A 14,695-nucleotide genomic window follows, 5' to 3' on the forward strand; every position below is an offset into this window, starting at 1 on the left:
CGTAGCATCACCACGACCCCTCACCGAATAGTGAGTACTACGGCTCCCCGTAGCATCACCACCACCCCTCACCGAATAGTGAGTACTACGGCTCCCCGTAGCATCACCACCACCCCTCACTGAATAGTGAGTACTACGGCTCCCCGTAGCATCACCACAACCTCTCACTGAATAGTGAGTACTATGGCTCCCCGTAGCATCACCACACCTTTCTGTACTGACTCATTGAAACTGCAGCTCCCCGCAGTCTTATCGCACTTACTCTTACCACTTCACAATCTCATCCTCGGTTGACACCATACTGCGATCATTAACTCATGCTCTGCGGCCCAGCATAGATAGGTACACACACACCCATCCGGGCTAAACATCACTACTTCGGACGACCACCGTCGTGACAAAACTTCTTTTTCTCGTTGCAATTCACATTCTCAATTAAATCCATTTGATGTCAATTAGCTGAAGGGTCCCCACCGGAACCATAGACACTTGATACACCACTCGACATCTTCAAACTCAAACTCAAAATAATTCCGAGATTTTAGGTCATTAAACTCGGATACCCCCGGAATGCCATCACAACGCCTCGCAGTGTCTTGACTCTACCACAGATCTCATACTCATGGCATCATACTCAGATACCGCATTGCTTCCTCGGAACCTCGCAACCGGTCTTTCTCTCGTGCCACTTGTAACCCCGGAATACTCCATTCCCCAATTTAAAACACAGAGAAATTGCCAACGACTCAGAACACGAAGTTGACAATCCGAAACTTCCTTCTCTATTGCTCAAAACTCATGCAAGAATACTCATAACGACCCTGAAGTTGGTTGCCCAATCAACTTCTTCCCTTCCCATACTGCATATAATAGCCCATACTCTGAACCAGAAATTCTCAACCGTCGAACTAACCTCACAAGCCAACCACCTCGGATTCACCATTTTAACCTTGAAGGATTCCTAACCACCATAAGGTCTCCGACCAACGGTCACTTGCCGTGGTGACACTCATCCTTTCTCAAACATATACCACATGCACTATCTCCCTCTGCACCTCTCATTGACCACCAATAACCCTGGTCTCAGGAATCTGTACCGCAGGCCTCTCTATCCAGTTCTCTAACCGTTCTTGAACAAATCTCTTATCTCCTCAAAAGTACCCGGTTCTCCCCCACTCAGGGTTCGAACCATCACCAATTGGTTCGCCGACAATCTATCCCACAGACTGTTTTTACCAATCACATCGCACCTACTCTTGGAAGGTGATACGCAATGCTCGATGATCTCCTTGATGGAGGTCAAGCAATTCCAAATACCCCGAATCTCCGATGAAATCCTCAGAAACTTCTCATCATGACTACCTCTAGTCTTTCAGAATCTCGTACCATCCCACTACCGGACATCTCAACTGTCCAGTCGTAGCCCTGACTCTTAGTCTGAAAATAACGAACTATCATATTCCTCATCCTCAACTCTTCAACCAACGTTCCATCACGTGGGTTGTAATAAGAGTGGAGTCCTCATTACCACACTCGATACTCATCATAAACAATAAGAGCCACCGCCCCAATATTCTCTTCTTGATCGTCTGCCGCTGCAGCTAATACATGCCCTACTATGCTCAAATAGGGTGTATCCTTGTCCTTAATCATCTCAGTCCCCGCTGACAACCTGATCATGCTCTAACATTACCTCTCGGCAGACATACTGCCCAAATACTCTGATGAAAGATCGTAACCAAAGCTACCCCACAGGGCTCACCCCCAATCTTGGAAACCGAAAATCTCAACACCTCTCTTGTTCCCCACAGGAACAGAAATAACACCGCTCAGGTCACAGAAAATGACATCTCCACCATCGGCTGATTGCTCAACTCATGCCGTAATCCTCCATAACCGCCATCTTTACTTATTCTTGAGTCTTGCGACTCCAATTGGCATCTCCCAACAATCCCTCGGAGCTAACTCGATTTCCCTTTTAAGGGATGCTTCACTAAAACTCGTTCATCATGGCCCTCTAGCCCCATACTCTTTCACCTCTGATCTCGATCTAACCAATCACCACGGAATAACTGGTAGAACTAATAACACTAATTGCTACGGGTCATGGTACTCGAACCATGTGGCCACCTCTCGATCTGCTATGAATCATGGTACCCGAACCATGTTATCTCTTCTCAATCCGCTACGAATCATGGTACTCGAACCATGACATCACCTATCGATCTGCTACAAATCATGGTACTCAAACCATGAAATCACCTCTCTATCTGCTACAAATCATGGTACACGAACCATGAAATCACCTCTCGATCTGCTACAAATCATGGTACTCGAACCATGAAATCACCTCTCGATCTGCTGCAAATCATGGTGCACGAACCATGAAATCACCTCTCGATCTGCTACAAATTATAGTGCACGAACCATGAAATCACCTCTCGATCTGCTATAAATCATGGTACACGAACCATGAAATCACCTCTCGATCTGCTACAAATCATGGTACACGAACCATGAAATCACCTCTCGATCTGCTACTTAAAACCTCCGGAATGTTCCCTGTATCGAGTATGGGTCCTCTGCTTTCAGTAGTACGGGCCCATACTACCTACCACATCTACCCATACTTTTCACACGGACCATCCCCGAGTTCCTAAGTAGCTGCTCGACCTTCTCAATCACCAACCCCGTCATGCGTGTTCGCTCCTCTGCGAAATATCCTATTCTGTCAGCGTACTCATCTGACTAGGGTCACCCTTTCCTAGGCTCTTCCTAGGTTCTCACACTTCTCCGCCATCAGCTGCTGAAGAACTCCCTATGATGCCAGCCATCCACCTCCTGAATATCGTCATATTCACTTAGTAACTGACTCTCATCATCAAGAGTTACACAAAGCACGAAGCAAGCAACATTCGAGCATCGAATAATCTCTACCAACACGCAAAACCACTCTAGGTCATTACCCACTTGCTCTCCTCATACTCAAAGGATACCACCGAACCCAAGCAACTATACCCCACGCGAGCATCTGACTACTCCCTCAGTAGACTCCTTAAGTGCTTATCTAGGTATCTCTCCTAGATTACTCCTCTACTCAATTCCCCTCTCTACAAGGATTCCCGTTGGATACTCTTACTCATCACATACTCGAAAGCGCCACACAGATAACAGCAACTCCTAGGCTAAGGCATCACAAATCAGGCCACTCTAGTCCTAAAATATGAAATACCTAGCCTATCTCTAGCATGCATAATATCTCATAATATCTCATAGCACATAAGGTGAGGGTATTTTGGGAAATCACCGTTCGGGCTCTGGCTGATTGTACACACTGCTTTGTCTCGTTTTCTGTTATAAACTATTGCTCATTTTAAAAAAATCATTTATTTTGAAAATTTCCCTCAATTCCTCAGTTTGAGTCCAGATATACCCGAAGGTGCATCCGAATCCCTCAAACCAAGGCTCTGATACCAACTTGTAACACCGTAAATTTTCAAGACAATTTTTCTTTTGAAAAACATATGATTCTCAATACACATTTTCATAAATCATCATTTGTTTAGTTACACAATCCCTTGTTAATTACTTAATAATCCAGGATCTTCGAAATATAATTCTTTCACTGGTGTGTACAATCAAGCCGGTGCCGTCCCGAGATACTGAGAACACCTGAAACACATAACACATAACACGGTAAGCACGAAGCTTAGTGTGTTCCCCAAAATACCATATATAACACATATTAGCCACTCGAGGCTATAACTATGTGGGCCTACTGGCCCTAACTCTGTGGACCCTCTGGTCCTAGCTCTATGGACCTTCCGGTCCTAACTCTGTAAACTCTAGAATACACACAGCATAAATCACATAGATATAATGCAGTGCAACACATCACATACATAGCATACAAGATACTCTGTCACATAACTCTACTTACCACTCAAGGTAAAGTATAGTGAGAAGACTCACCTCGCATGATGTCGGATACCCTCTCGTGCTCGATAACCCGGCCTAGCCTCCTCCTATCAAAATGATAACATCTATAATAAAAATCCTCTCATGTTCTCATCCCTAATAATGGGTAGAAGACCATTCTACCCTTCTCTAACCTCTCTTGAATCAGCTTGACCAAAACCCCAAGGTCAACTGAAGTCAACTCTAGTCAACGGTTAAACTTTGACCAGACTCGTCGAGTGCACATGGGTGACTCGGCGAGTCCAAGCGTGTCCCTTGAATCCTCCTATGGCCTCTCACGGCTCGTTGAGTTAACCCTTCACCCGACGGGTTACCACGGGTCACGAATCGCGGGGAAACCCGACTCGACTCGTCGAGTCCCCTTATGGACTCGGCGAGTTTCCTCCATGGCAACACTCAAAAGACCTTCTAAGGTCAGATCTGTTTCTCTAACCTATAGATCTGACTTCCCAATTCTCAATAATCACATAAAGGTCCAATCTTTACACTCATGCAACACACATAAGGCTTCTTTTGGTGAAATAGCTTCTAAAATGGCAACCTAGGCTCATATCTCAAAGGGAACAGCATAAAGCCGAATGATTGGGACTCTCTGGACCTCTTAAGGTCCAGATCTAATACTTTCTCCATAATGGGACCTCATATGCATCATAAACTATCCAACAAAGGGTAAAGAAAACCCTAGATTCAAGGATTTACACAAAACAGAAGGAAAGGGGCGAAATACTACCTTAAAATGGAGATCCTTGCTTAGATGTCTCAGAATAACAACCTCCTTTGGTCCTTCAAGCTGAATCCCTTCACTTCATTTGAAAAACCACACCAAAATTACTTGATTTCATCACAAGAACTCTTCTTTGGCTCCAATGGCGATTTAGGGTTTCTCACAGGAGATATGAGGGGCACCCAAGGTCATAAGTTCCTTTAAATAGGCTCCAACCCCGGAACTTAGGGTTTCCTCTACCCAGCACCTACTCGGCGAGTCCATCCTTGCACTCGTCGAGTCCGCTCATTAAATCCACGCGGCAATCTCGACTCGACTCGGCGAGTTGGTCCCTCAACTCGTCGAGTCCTTCCTCAAATCTCAAGATTAACATACACAATCATGTCCCTGGAAATCCGGTCGTTACAAATTTAATTGGTTTCAAGGCCTACTCGACGAGTTGGTTGCCCTACTCGTTGAGTAGCAGTGGGTTGGTTCGCGTATTTAGTGGCCTACTCGCCGAGTCCAAGAAGGGACTCGACGAGTAGGAGCTGGCAGATGAAACCCTAAATCTCGGCGTTTTGCACCCTATTTAAAGAAGCATAAGCCTCCTTTGGCCTCTTTGCAGTCCATTGAGAGTCCAGAAGAACCCTAACTCGAGTGTGTGTGTATTCTTTGGAAATTTTAGCTTGGAGGAAGATTTTTGGTGAGGGAATCTCTTGGGAAGCAAGCTAGTTGAAGCAAGAGCTTGTGGGTTTCAAGTTCTGCATCAGAAAGGGCTCTCTTGAAGGTGTTAAATCGTTTTTCCCTTGGCTCATTTTCTCCTAAACCCTTTTGTGCATAAGTTTAGGAAAGGATTCTTGTGTCTAAGCCAAGATCTAAAGTTGTAACTTCAGATCTGGACTCCCCTTGGCTTCTAGATTCATAAAGCCATTAGCCTTGTCAAGTATGTGTTGGGTTTTGAGCAAACTAACACTCCTAAGGTGTTCATGCAACCCTAGAAACCTTGGATCTATGTTTGTCTAAAATACATACAAAATAATTTTCCAAGGTTCATAACGTATCTAGCATACATGGGGTACTTTTAAACATAAAAGATACTAGAAGAATTACATACCTTTGTTAGTGAGTTGATTCCTTGGGAGTTTGAGAGCCAAGCACCAATAATGTGAATGCCTCAAATGGAAATCACAAATCACCACAAACTTGGAAAACTTATGAGAGAGCACTCTAATACTCTAGAAATCGGCCACACCTTATGCACACACACATAGTGTCTTTTCAAGCACTATAAGCCTCTTTATATAGTGTAGATGATTAGGGTTATGAACCATGCAAACCCTAATAACCCATGTCTTTTCCTATTCCAAGGATCCATGGGTTAAAAGCTCCATGGATCATCCATGGACTCCCGTTCAAGCTTAGCCCATTTCCTTATCAGTGTTAGCCCACACTATATAAGTACAATAGCCCATTATTTAATTAGTCACCTTATGATCACTAAATTAATTCATAATTAATTTAAGATCAATACTAATTAAATAATACAATTTCATATTAATATATTATAACTTATAATATATTAGTAGGCCGCAGATATACTCTTCTCATAATGTTATCCATATAAATAGTTCGGGTGAAGTGCAACCCAAATGGACCATGCCGGGTCGGGTCAAGTATATACCAAATAAGTTATGGACTTAGACACCTTATCCAACAGTATGAGCCTTCTCTCAAGGATGTGACTTCATTGCAAGCTTAGTTGTGCCATTTTAGGGTCTTAAAACCTTACATGCACGTAAAGTTTGCAACTTTACGTGATAAGCATGCCTAAGGAAGTTGGATCTGCAATTTGGGGCCTGGGCATGGCTTAGAAAGTGTCTGCATGGTTAAAGGGCTGAAGAGACTCGGCGAGTCGCATAGTCGACTCGGCGAGTCATATGAAGATAGGCATTGAACTTGACGAGTTGGATGAACAACTCGGCGAGTCGGTTGAGGTTTCCCCAATTTATGTATGCGTGTGCAACCGTCGAGTCGCAAGAAGGAAAACCCGACGAGTGGCCTTAGAGTTCCAATCGGGAGCCTTAGAACTCGACGAGTCACTTCGGTGACTCGGCGAGTGGTCAGGTATTTCATGGAACTCGACGAGTAGCTGAGGGTACTCGGCGAGTTATGGTCAACATGGATTGTTGACCTTGACTGATGACTTTGACTTTGACCAAAGGTTGACTAGTTGACTGATGGGGTACCTTAAGAGGTTGAGAACTTACAGTATGGTTATACTATGGTAATAGGTGGTGGAGTTTGTGGCAGTGATCCGAGGGTTGAAGTTTATCCACCGAGTCGACATCTGCAAGGTGAGTTATCGTCACTATATCGATAGGGTCTAAGGCACCAAGGCCGGCCCTTTAGTTGTTATTGTTATGGTATGCTACATGTGGTTATGACCTGTTAGATCGGAATCAGGATAGACAGTATGTTATGCTCTTATGATCCATAGGGATTGATATGTTAGTGACCTGCTAGGTCGGTGCTCTAGTTGCGAGAGATTGCTATGATTGGGGATTAGTGAGATAGATATGTTTGATGCTAGTATATGCCAGTATATGTTAGCTATGCGCACATGGTTATTTGCTTGTTGCTTGGATTGAGGCGGTCCTGCTTTGTGTTGAAGGCCAACATACCCTATGAGCGGTCCGGGGAGACTGTAGGCCCACGTGGCGGTCCAGTTATGCCGAAGGCTCAGGACAGATTCAGATAGACTGTAGGTCCTGCAGGGCGGTCCAGTCAGGCCGATGGCCCAGTATGCATGTTGTTGATTGTCTGTTACTGACATGGTATTATCGGTGTGGTATTGATATTTTGGGGGTAGCTCACTAAGCCCTCGGGCTTACAGTTTTCGGTTTATTGTTTCAGGTACTTCAGGAGATCATGGCAAGGCGAAGGCGTGACCGTACCGCTCCTCATCCTTATGATCTGGTTATTGGGACACTCTGATGAATAATGATTGAAAACATTTTTGTAAACAAGTACTATCTGGTTTTTATTTGTGATTGAAAAAGTTTAAATTTAGCGTGAAATTTTTGGATGTTACATGTTTCACGAGTAGTAGTAGTATACTACTCTTCTCCCTCCCCCTTTTTTTCTTGAAAATGTCACGAGATTTCGAGTCGCAACGCATTCTGTTGAGCGGAGCTTGCGGTACACAAGTATCAAATTACTGATTTTTGGTTTGCAAAATTGGGTCATTTTTTGTATTGTGGAGGTAGCCGTATCAGACTATGGTGCATAGGCAAGGCTGTTATCAGAATACACAACGAGGTTGTTTTCTATGATAATAGATAACCGGACCATTGCTAAGAGCCAGACAACATAAATGTTGATGGATTATAAGTGACCGTTCTTCTTGAAGAGTGATCTTGCTATAGCAAGATGTAATGTAGGAAACGCCTTATTGATCGTCCGAGCATAGGAAAAACATGTTGATTATAAGAGAAAAGACACCAAATGTGGCGCTAAGCATGACATAAACTTATGATGTGCGACTTACGATGCGCGACGATACGCGACTTATGTTCCGCGGCTTAGAAGAATAGTTCAGGCTTAGCAGCTATCGAACATGGGGACGTCACGCGGGAGAGCATTGCGTGGAACATATCGGGCTTAGCTGCCAGCGATCGTAGATAGATCACGCGGGAGAGCATCGCGTGGAATGAATCGGGCTTGGCTACCAGCGACCGTAGGTACATCACGCGGGAGAGCATCACGTGGAATGGATTGGGCTTGGCTGCCGGCGACCGTAGGTACATCACGCGGGAAAGCATCGCGTGGAATGGATCGGGCTTAGCTGCCAGCGATCGTAGATAGATCACGCGGGAGAGCATCGCGTAGAAACATATAGGCAAGGGTTGCAAACCTTTGAGCCTCGTCGGCGGAGCATGCCGCTAGAGTCGAGCTGAGAAACCAGGCGACTCAAGGCAAGGATGCTGAACCTCGCATGCGGAGCTTGCCTCTGTAATGGAGTCAGACTGAGAAGCCAGACGACTCAAGGAGAGGGTACTGAACCTCGCATGATGAGCTTTCCGCTGTAATGGAGTCGGCTAAGAAGCCAGGCGACTCGAGGCGAGGGTACTGAACCTCGTATGCAGAGCTTGCCGCTGTAATGGAGTCGGCTGAGAAGCCAGGTGACTCGAGGCAAGGGTACTGAACCTCGCATGCGGAGCTTGCCACTATAATGGAGTCGGGCTGAGAAGCCAGGCGGCTCGAGGCGAGGGTACTGAACCTCGCATGCGGAGCTTGCCGCTATAATGTAGTCGGGCTGAGAAGCCAGGCGACTCAAGGCGAGGGTACTGAACCTCGCATGATTGGGTGTAACACCCTACAGTCTATGTGTCTAGATCGTGTGATCAGTCTGGGTTAAATCGGAATGGTACCTTATGCTTTGTTGCATCGCTATTCGTACTAATAATTGATGCCTCGGTGACTTGGCTGTTTGCGGAGAGCTATGTGGTGGTGCTACTTAGAGCTTGATAGTGTAGCTGCTATTAAGAGGTGCATAGCGAGACTGCTGTCAGGAACTGGTCAGCAGGGCCGTTGAGGCCCGGGCAGCGATCTGCTAGCGGTAGGTGAAGAACACGACTATTGGGCAACAAGACTACCGAGAGTTAGACCACGATGCTTCTCTTTCAGCCCAGAATACTAATTTTGTCTCGAGAAAGCACTATTGTGCATAGCATCAGCTCTTCATGTACTTTAACTCTGCCCCTTCGGAATAAAAACCACTTCTGCATAGTATCGTACCAACCCTTCTTCCCCCCCCCCCCTTTTTTCTTAGAGGAGGCGAAGAAAGTGAAATATGGATGTATAGTTGTTGAAAGCTGAGATACATAGTTGCTGGAAAGAGATAGGGGATGGAAGTGCTAACAAGACCTGGGTGGCGCGGCTGCCGAGAGCTGGGCAACGCGACTGCGAGATGATGGCCAACACAAATGATGAGAGCTGGGTAGCGAGACTGCATGAAGTTGGCCAACATGAGCAACGCAGTTGCTGAAGGTTATTTTAAAATGCTTTACGAGTTGTAGTAGCGTACTACTCTTCTCCCTCCTTCTTTTTTTTGAGAAGTTGAGCGGTCTGGATCGTAATACGTATTTTAAAACGTATTTTGTTGAGCGGGGCTTGCGGTGCATGTGTATTAAATTGCTAATTTTGCCTTGTAAAACTATCCCAAGTTTTGTTGATGTAGCCCAACAACTTGAAAGAGCTCATCTAGAGTATTATGGCCCCTATGCCGCAGGAGGAACCCGAATGTGTTACCGCCCAAAATCATTTTTGTTTTGTTGGGCCTTGCAAATAATGTAGCCCAATGACATGAAGAAACTCATTTGGGAGAAACCCATAATAAATCATAAATGTTATAAGCCTAATATGAACTTACGAGCCCGTTTGAGAAATAATCAGCCCCTTCTCTCTTTTTTTTTGTTTTTTTTATTTTTATTTATTCAAACATATCAACTTATAATTACATTATACAGAAACATACTGCGAATGTGCGTGTGTACAGTGGAACCTTGCCCTTATCATGAATCAATGAAGCACCTGGGAAACATTTATAATCAATTGGGTAAACATGAAACTTAGTGAGTTCCCCAAAATACCATATCCCACAATACATATACAATGCATACACAAAATGGCCTTCAGCATAAAGTTGGTCTGCATCTTGGCCTTCAGCAGAAAGTTGGTCCACGCTTTTTGTCTTCAGTATAAGAGTTGGTCCGCTACTTGGCCTTTAGCATAATGCTAGTCCACCCGAGTCTATAGTCCTCCAGCCCCAGGCTGGTCTGCCCTCAGCCCCCACATAGTATATAAACATATATAAACAATACAACATGCAACAATCCAACACTACATGCAACTAACAGAACTAGCCTAATTGCATACTACATGGCAACTATATCCTAGCATACATAAGATATATACTGGAGCACATAATATATTAAGAAAACTCACGTGGACAATTACTCAGACGATTGACAACTATCTGGGTGATCCTACTGGTGATCCAACTGGCGGGTAATGCGTCTAACAAGTATTAACATATAATACTATAACTTATTAATATCAATGACAATCTGGTAATGAAAGCTAAATCTTTCACTAATACAAATGAATACCGAGAGTTCTATCAAATAAGGATCAGCCAGGCAGGACAGTTGGGATGCATGACCATTTTGGCATATAGCATTTCTGAAATCCAACAACCAAGCCAACATGACTATTCTAGACATCTCTCCCGTAAGTAGATCAATCAGTATTATAACTGGAATTACTGATAAATCTTATTTATACATTCATAACAACGATTATGAATGTAAATATAAGTTACACTTAAGGAGTAGTAAGTGCAGCTTAACGTATATGAGTTTCTACCGAAAATCGGGAATTATGTAGGCGGGACTTCGATATAGAGCACTTCTACTTAATTTTTGCTAGGTGCATCGTGCACTTCTTCGGGCTCTTAGATGATGGGTTTTTAGGTAAAACAAATAAACTAGAAAAACAATTCCTAAGTTCACATGCAACCTACTTTGGATCTATGTTTTAACTATTGAACATATAACTTTGAATTGCAAACAAGAACCCTAGAGGAGAGAGGCTAATTTCAACATTAACAAACTAGGGTTTTAGAATTACATACCTTTCAATTGTTATAGCAAACAATTGTTAATCCTCTTGAACTTGATCTTCTTGGAAGCCTAGCACCACAAATGTAATGCCTCTAATGGAATCACACCCAAGAACTAGCAAGAAGGAAACTTGAAGGAGAGAGAGAGAGAGGGTATGCAATTTTCGGCCTAGGGTTTCTTCCAAGGTCGGAGTGGCCGAATTTAGGAGCTGGGAGGCTCCTTATATAGCTGAGGGATCTAGGGTTTAGGGAAAACCCTAATACTCCTTTGCTTAGGGCCTAAGCTAACCCAAAGGCCTTATCCAAAGCCCCTTGGACGAAATCCTTAGGGTTTTCCCTATAGATTTCGTCCACCTCCTTCCAAGGAGGTTCTGGAGCCTTCCACTCAACTATTAGATAATTGCAAACTAGTCCCTGCACTTTATAATTAATACTTTTAACCCCAAAATTAATTATGATTAATTTCTGGCTAACTATTAATTAAACATAATGATTTCTAATTAATATATTAATCTTTTAACATATTAATAAATCATTTATATTAATTTATTAATCTTATAAATTAATATCTCTCCTTTCATAATTTCCTTGTCTAGTTGCTAGGTTGAGGGCAACCCAAAAGGACTGTGCTGTTATCAATTCAAGTACATACCAATTATAGTTATGGGCTTAGACACCTAATCCAACAGTCTCCCACTTGGATAAGTCTATAACTATAATGCTAGTATGACTTCTAAATTTGACCAGCAAATTGTAGCTTCAAAAAAGCTGTTGCTGAACTCTGACCCAGTCACTTTTATTTAAACACCATATTGATTACTCATTATTCATTGCTTACTGTTTCAGAAAATCAACTTATTACTCGAATTATAACCACAATTGTCCCATGCTCCAAGCATGCACACTTTGGTTTCCTATGGTCCATACTTTGTGAAATAGATCAATTGAAAAACTTTTCATTTCACAATCCCCAATCCTTATTATTAGTATGAGAATACCAAATTCTTACCACTTTTAGAATATGTCAGATTCTAACATTTTATGCAATGATTCTTTCGTAATGTCATAGCACAAAAGTTACCAAGACTCGACTAATGAAATTACAAGGTATTCTATCGGAAATTGTTACAAGACAATTCCATAGACGTGAAGTCTCACATTCAAAGTACATTCCTTTGAACATCCTTCTCGCATAAAAGTTTCTAATCTAGACATATTTCTTAATATCCAACTCCCATTAATGGAAACATTTCCATATTTGTCATATGACAACTCATTCTTAATAGAATCTTATCTATTCATAATAATGTCAATATAGTCCATTCAGTATTATACTTCCAACTACTCACAAGCGACAAATCCTCAGTGAACCTCAGATCGTCCTTTGATAGTTGTTTAATTATTTTAGTCAAAACCGATTCTAGTCCCTTTTTCCCTCTTAATGCCCTAGGCATTTGGAAAATTTTAGAATGGTCAAATATTACAGCATATGTAATCGATCCTATACCCGAAGCGTATTGGACATGATGCATAATGTCTCACATAAAGACGTGATACTTTATCATCCTTCTGCCATAATATTTTATGTGCCCTGTTCCCACAATTCGAACTATGAAGAGGGATGCCGTAATCATAATCGAATTTTGAGAATGCACTATGTATCCTTGACTAAATTTATTAACGTTTCTCGATCTAAGCTTTAGAAATTTGAAACGAAGTATAATATTCTCTCCCTTAATTATAGCAAAACAACTTTTCAACCATTGCAACTTTGCAAAGTGAATCTTTGTTTTCTATAATTAATATTGCTAACTTGCAATACTTACCATAATAATCATGCTCACACTAACACGATGATTATTTTCTTACCAGCATAACACTTATGCTCCCACTAGCTTTGACATGTATTCAGAAAACAATTTTAACTTCCAGAAAAACAATGCTTATTGAATTCCTTAAGTTCATATTTCTAATACCTAATGCTTTGATAAGCCTTTATCTAAGCTTCTTAAACTCATACACCTTTGCCTTAGAAAGGTCATATGTGTGTCTAGACAAATTCAGAACTTATGTTATTAAGTCCCAAATGTTCAGACTAATTGCCAAATCTCACAATTCGAACTATGAAGAGGGATGCCGTAACCATAATCGAATTTGAGAATACAATTTTCATAATTGTTGTCTTCTTAAAATCTCTCTTAGTGAAGGCATTTCCTCACAATCATTTTCATGAAGGATGGAAACCTTATGCCACTTAGATTTTATGGTGTATGTGTTCCTATCCATGTGAATTTGCCAAAAACAAAGTTTGCGACAAATCCAAACTCATATGGACCGAACGTGCTCAATCTCGATTTCTTGCTTCATGGTAACACGAGTGCCCACCATGTCTTCCAAGTGGTTTAGCAACTCATCCTTACTTATCAATGTACTTTCCATTGATCAAGGTGCTTTGTCTTTATGCATTCACATGATAACTCATAGAACTCACATGCATAATTAACTCAATTGGAATGGCACATAAAAGGAGTATGCCATCCACGATAGGCTTTAAACCTCAAGTCGTGTGCTAGTGATGATCAACTAGGTTTAACTCTTGATTTGTTCTTGAAACCTTTCAAGACCATTAAGACTCCCACTGACTCCTTGACATATAAGATTCTCTTGTCAAGAAACATTCCTTGACAAAACAAATATTCAAGAGTTAGTGTAGTTTTTATCAAGACTATCACTTCGCATAATTGGTTCTAGTTGATCTTTGTCTTATCCAAGACATCACAGCTTACCAATCTTAAATGTGCAGGAATAAGAAGACTTTTTCCAATTCCACATTTGTTGAGTGTTATAAACCTACTAAAGACGTGTCACTCAAGTCACAATCTTGGAGTATGACTCTTAAGACTTGATATTGGAACGAAGTATGATTGACTTATTGATTTAACTATTTCCATAATTCTCGATTCCTCTTCTTAGACATGCAAATGCACTAAGACTCACTTAGAGGACCAATTGAGAAATAGTTCTTAATCATTAAGACCTATCATAAAACACAATAAAAAGTACTCTCCCTTCTTCTTAGAATAGAGAAACTTTTATATTTCTGCCTACTTGATTCTTCTTATTCGTTCTGCTATTGATTGAAACTCTTTCGATCAACTCAGAATTATACTTAATCTTATAAGTATAACCATATTTACTAAACTTTAGTAAATCATGATGAATATCTTTATCACTCTTGTGGTGGACTTGATCAACGCACAACCTAGTGTACCCGATCTCCTAGTCCTTCTCTTGACACTTTGCCAAAGAATTAGTCTAATTTCCAAATA

This window comes from Lactuca virosa, chromosome 8 (genome assembly GCF_052849685.1).
Source record: "Lactuca virosa cultivar CGN04683 chromosome 8, Lactuca_virosa_CGN04683_v6, whole genome shotgun sequence".
In the NCBI taxonomy this organism is placed as follows: domain Eukaryota; kingdom Viridiplantae; phylum Streptophyta; class Magnoliopsida; order Asterales; family Asteraceae; genus Lactuca; species Lactuca virosa.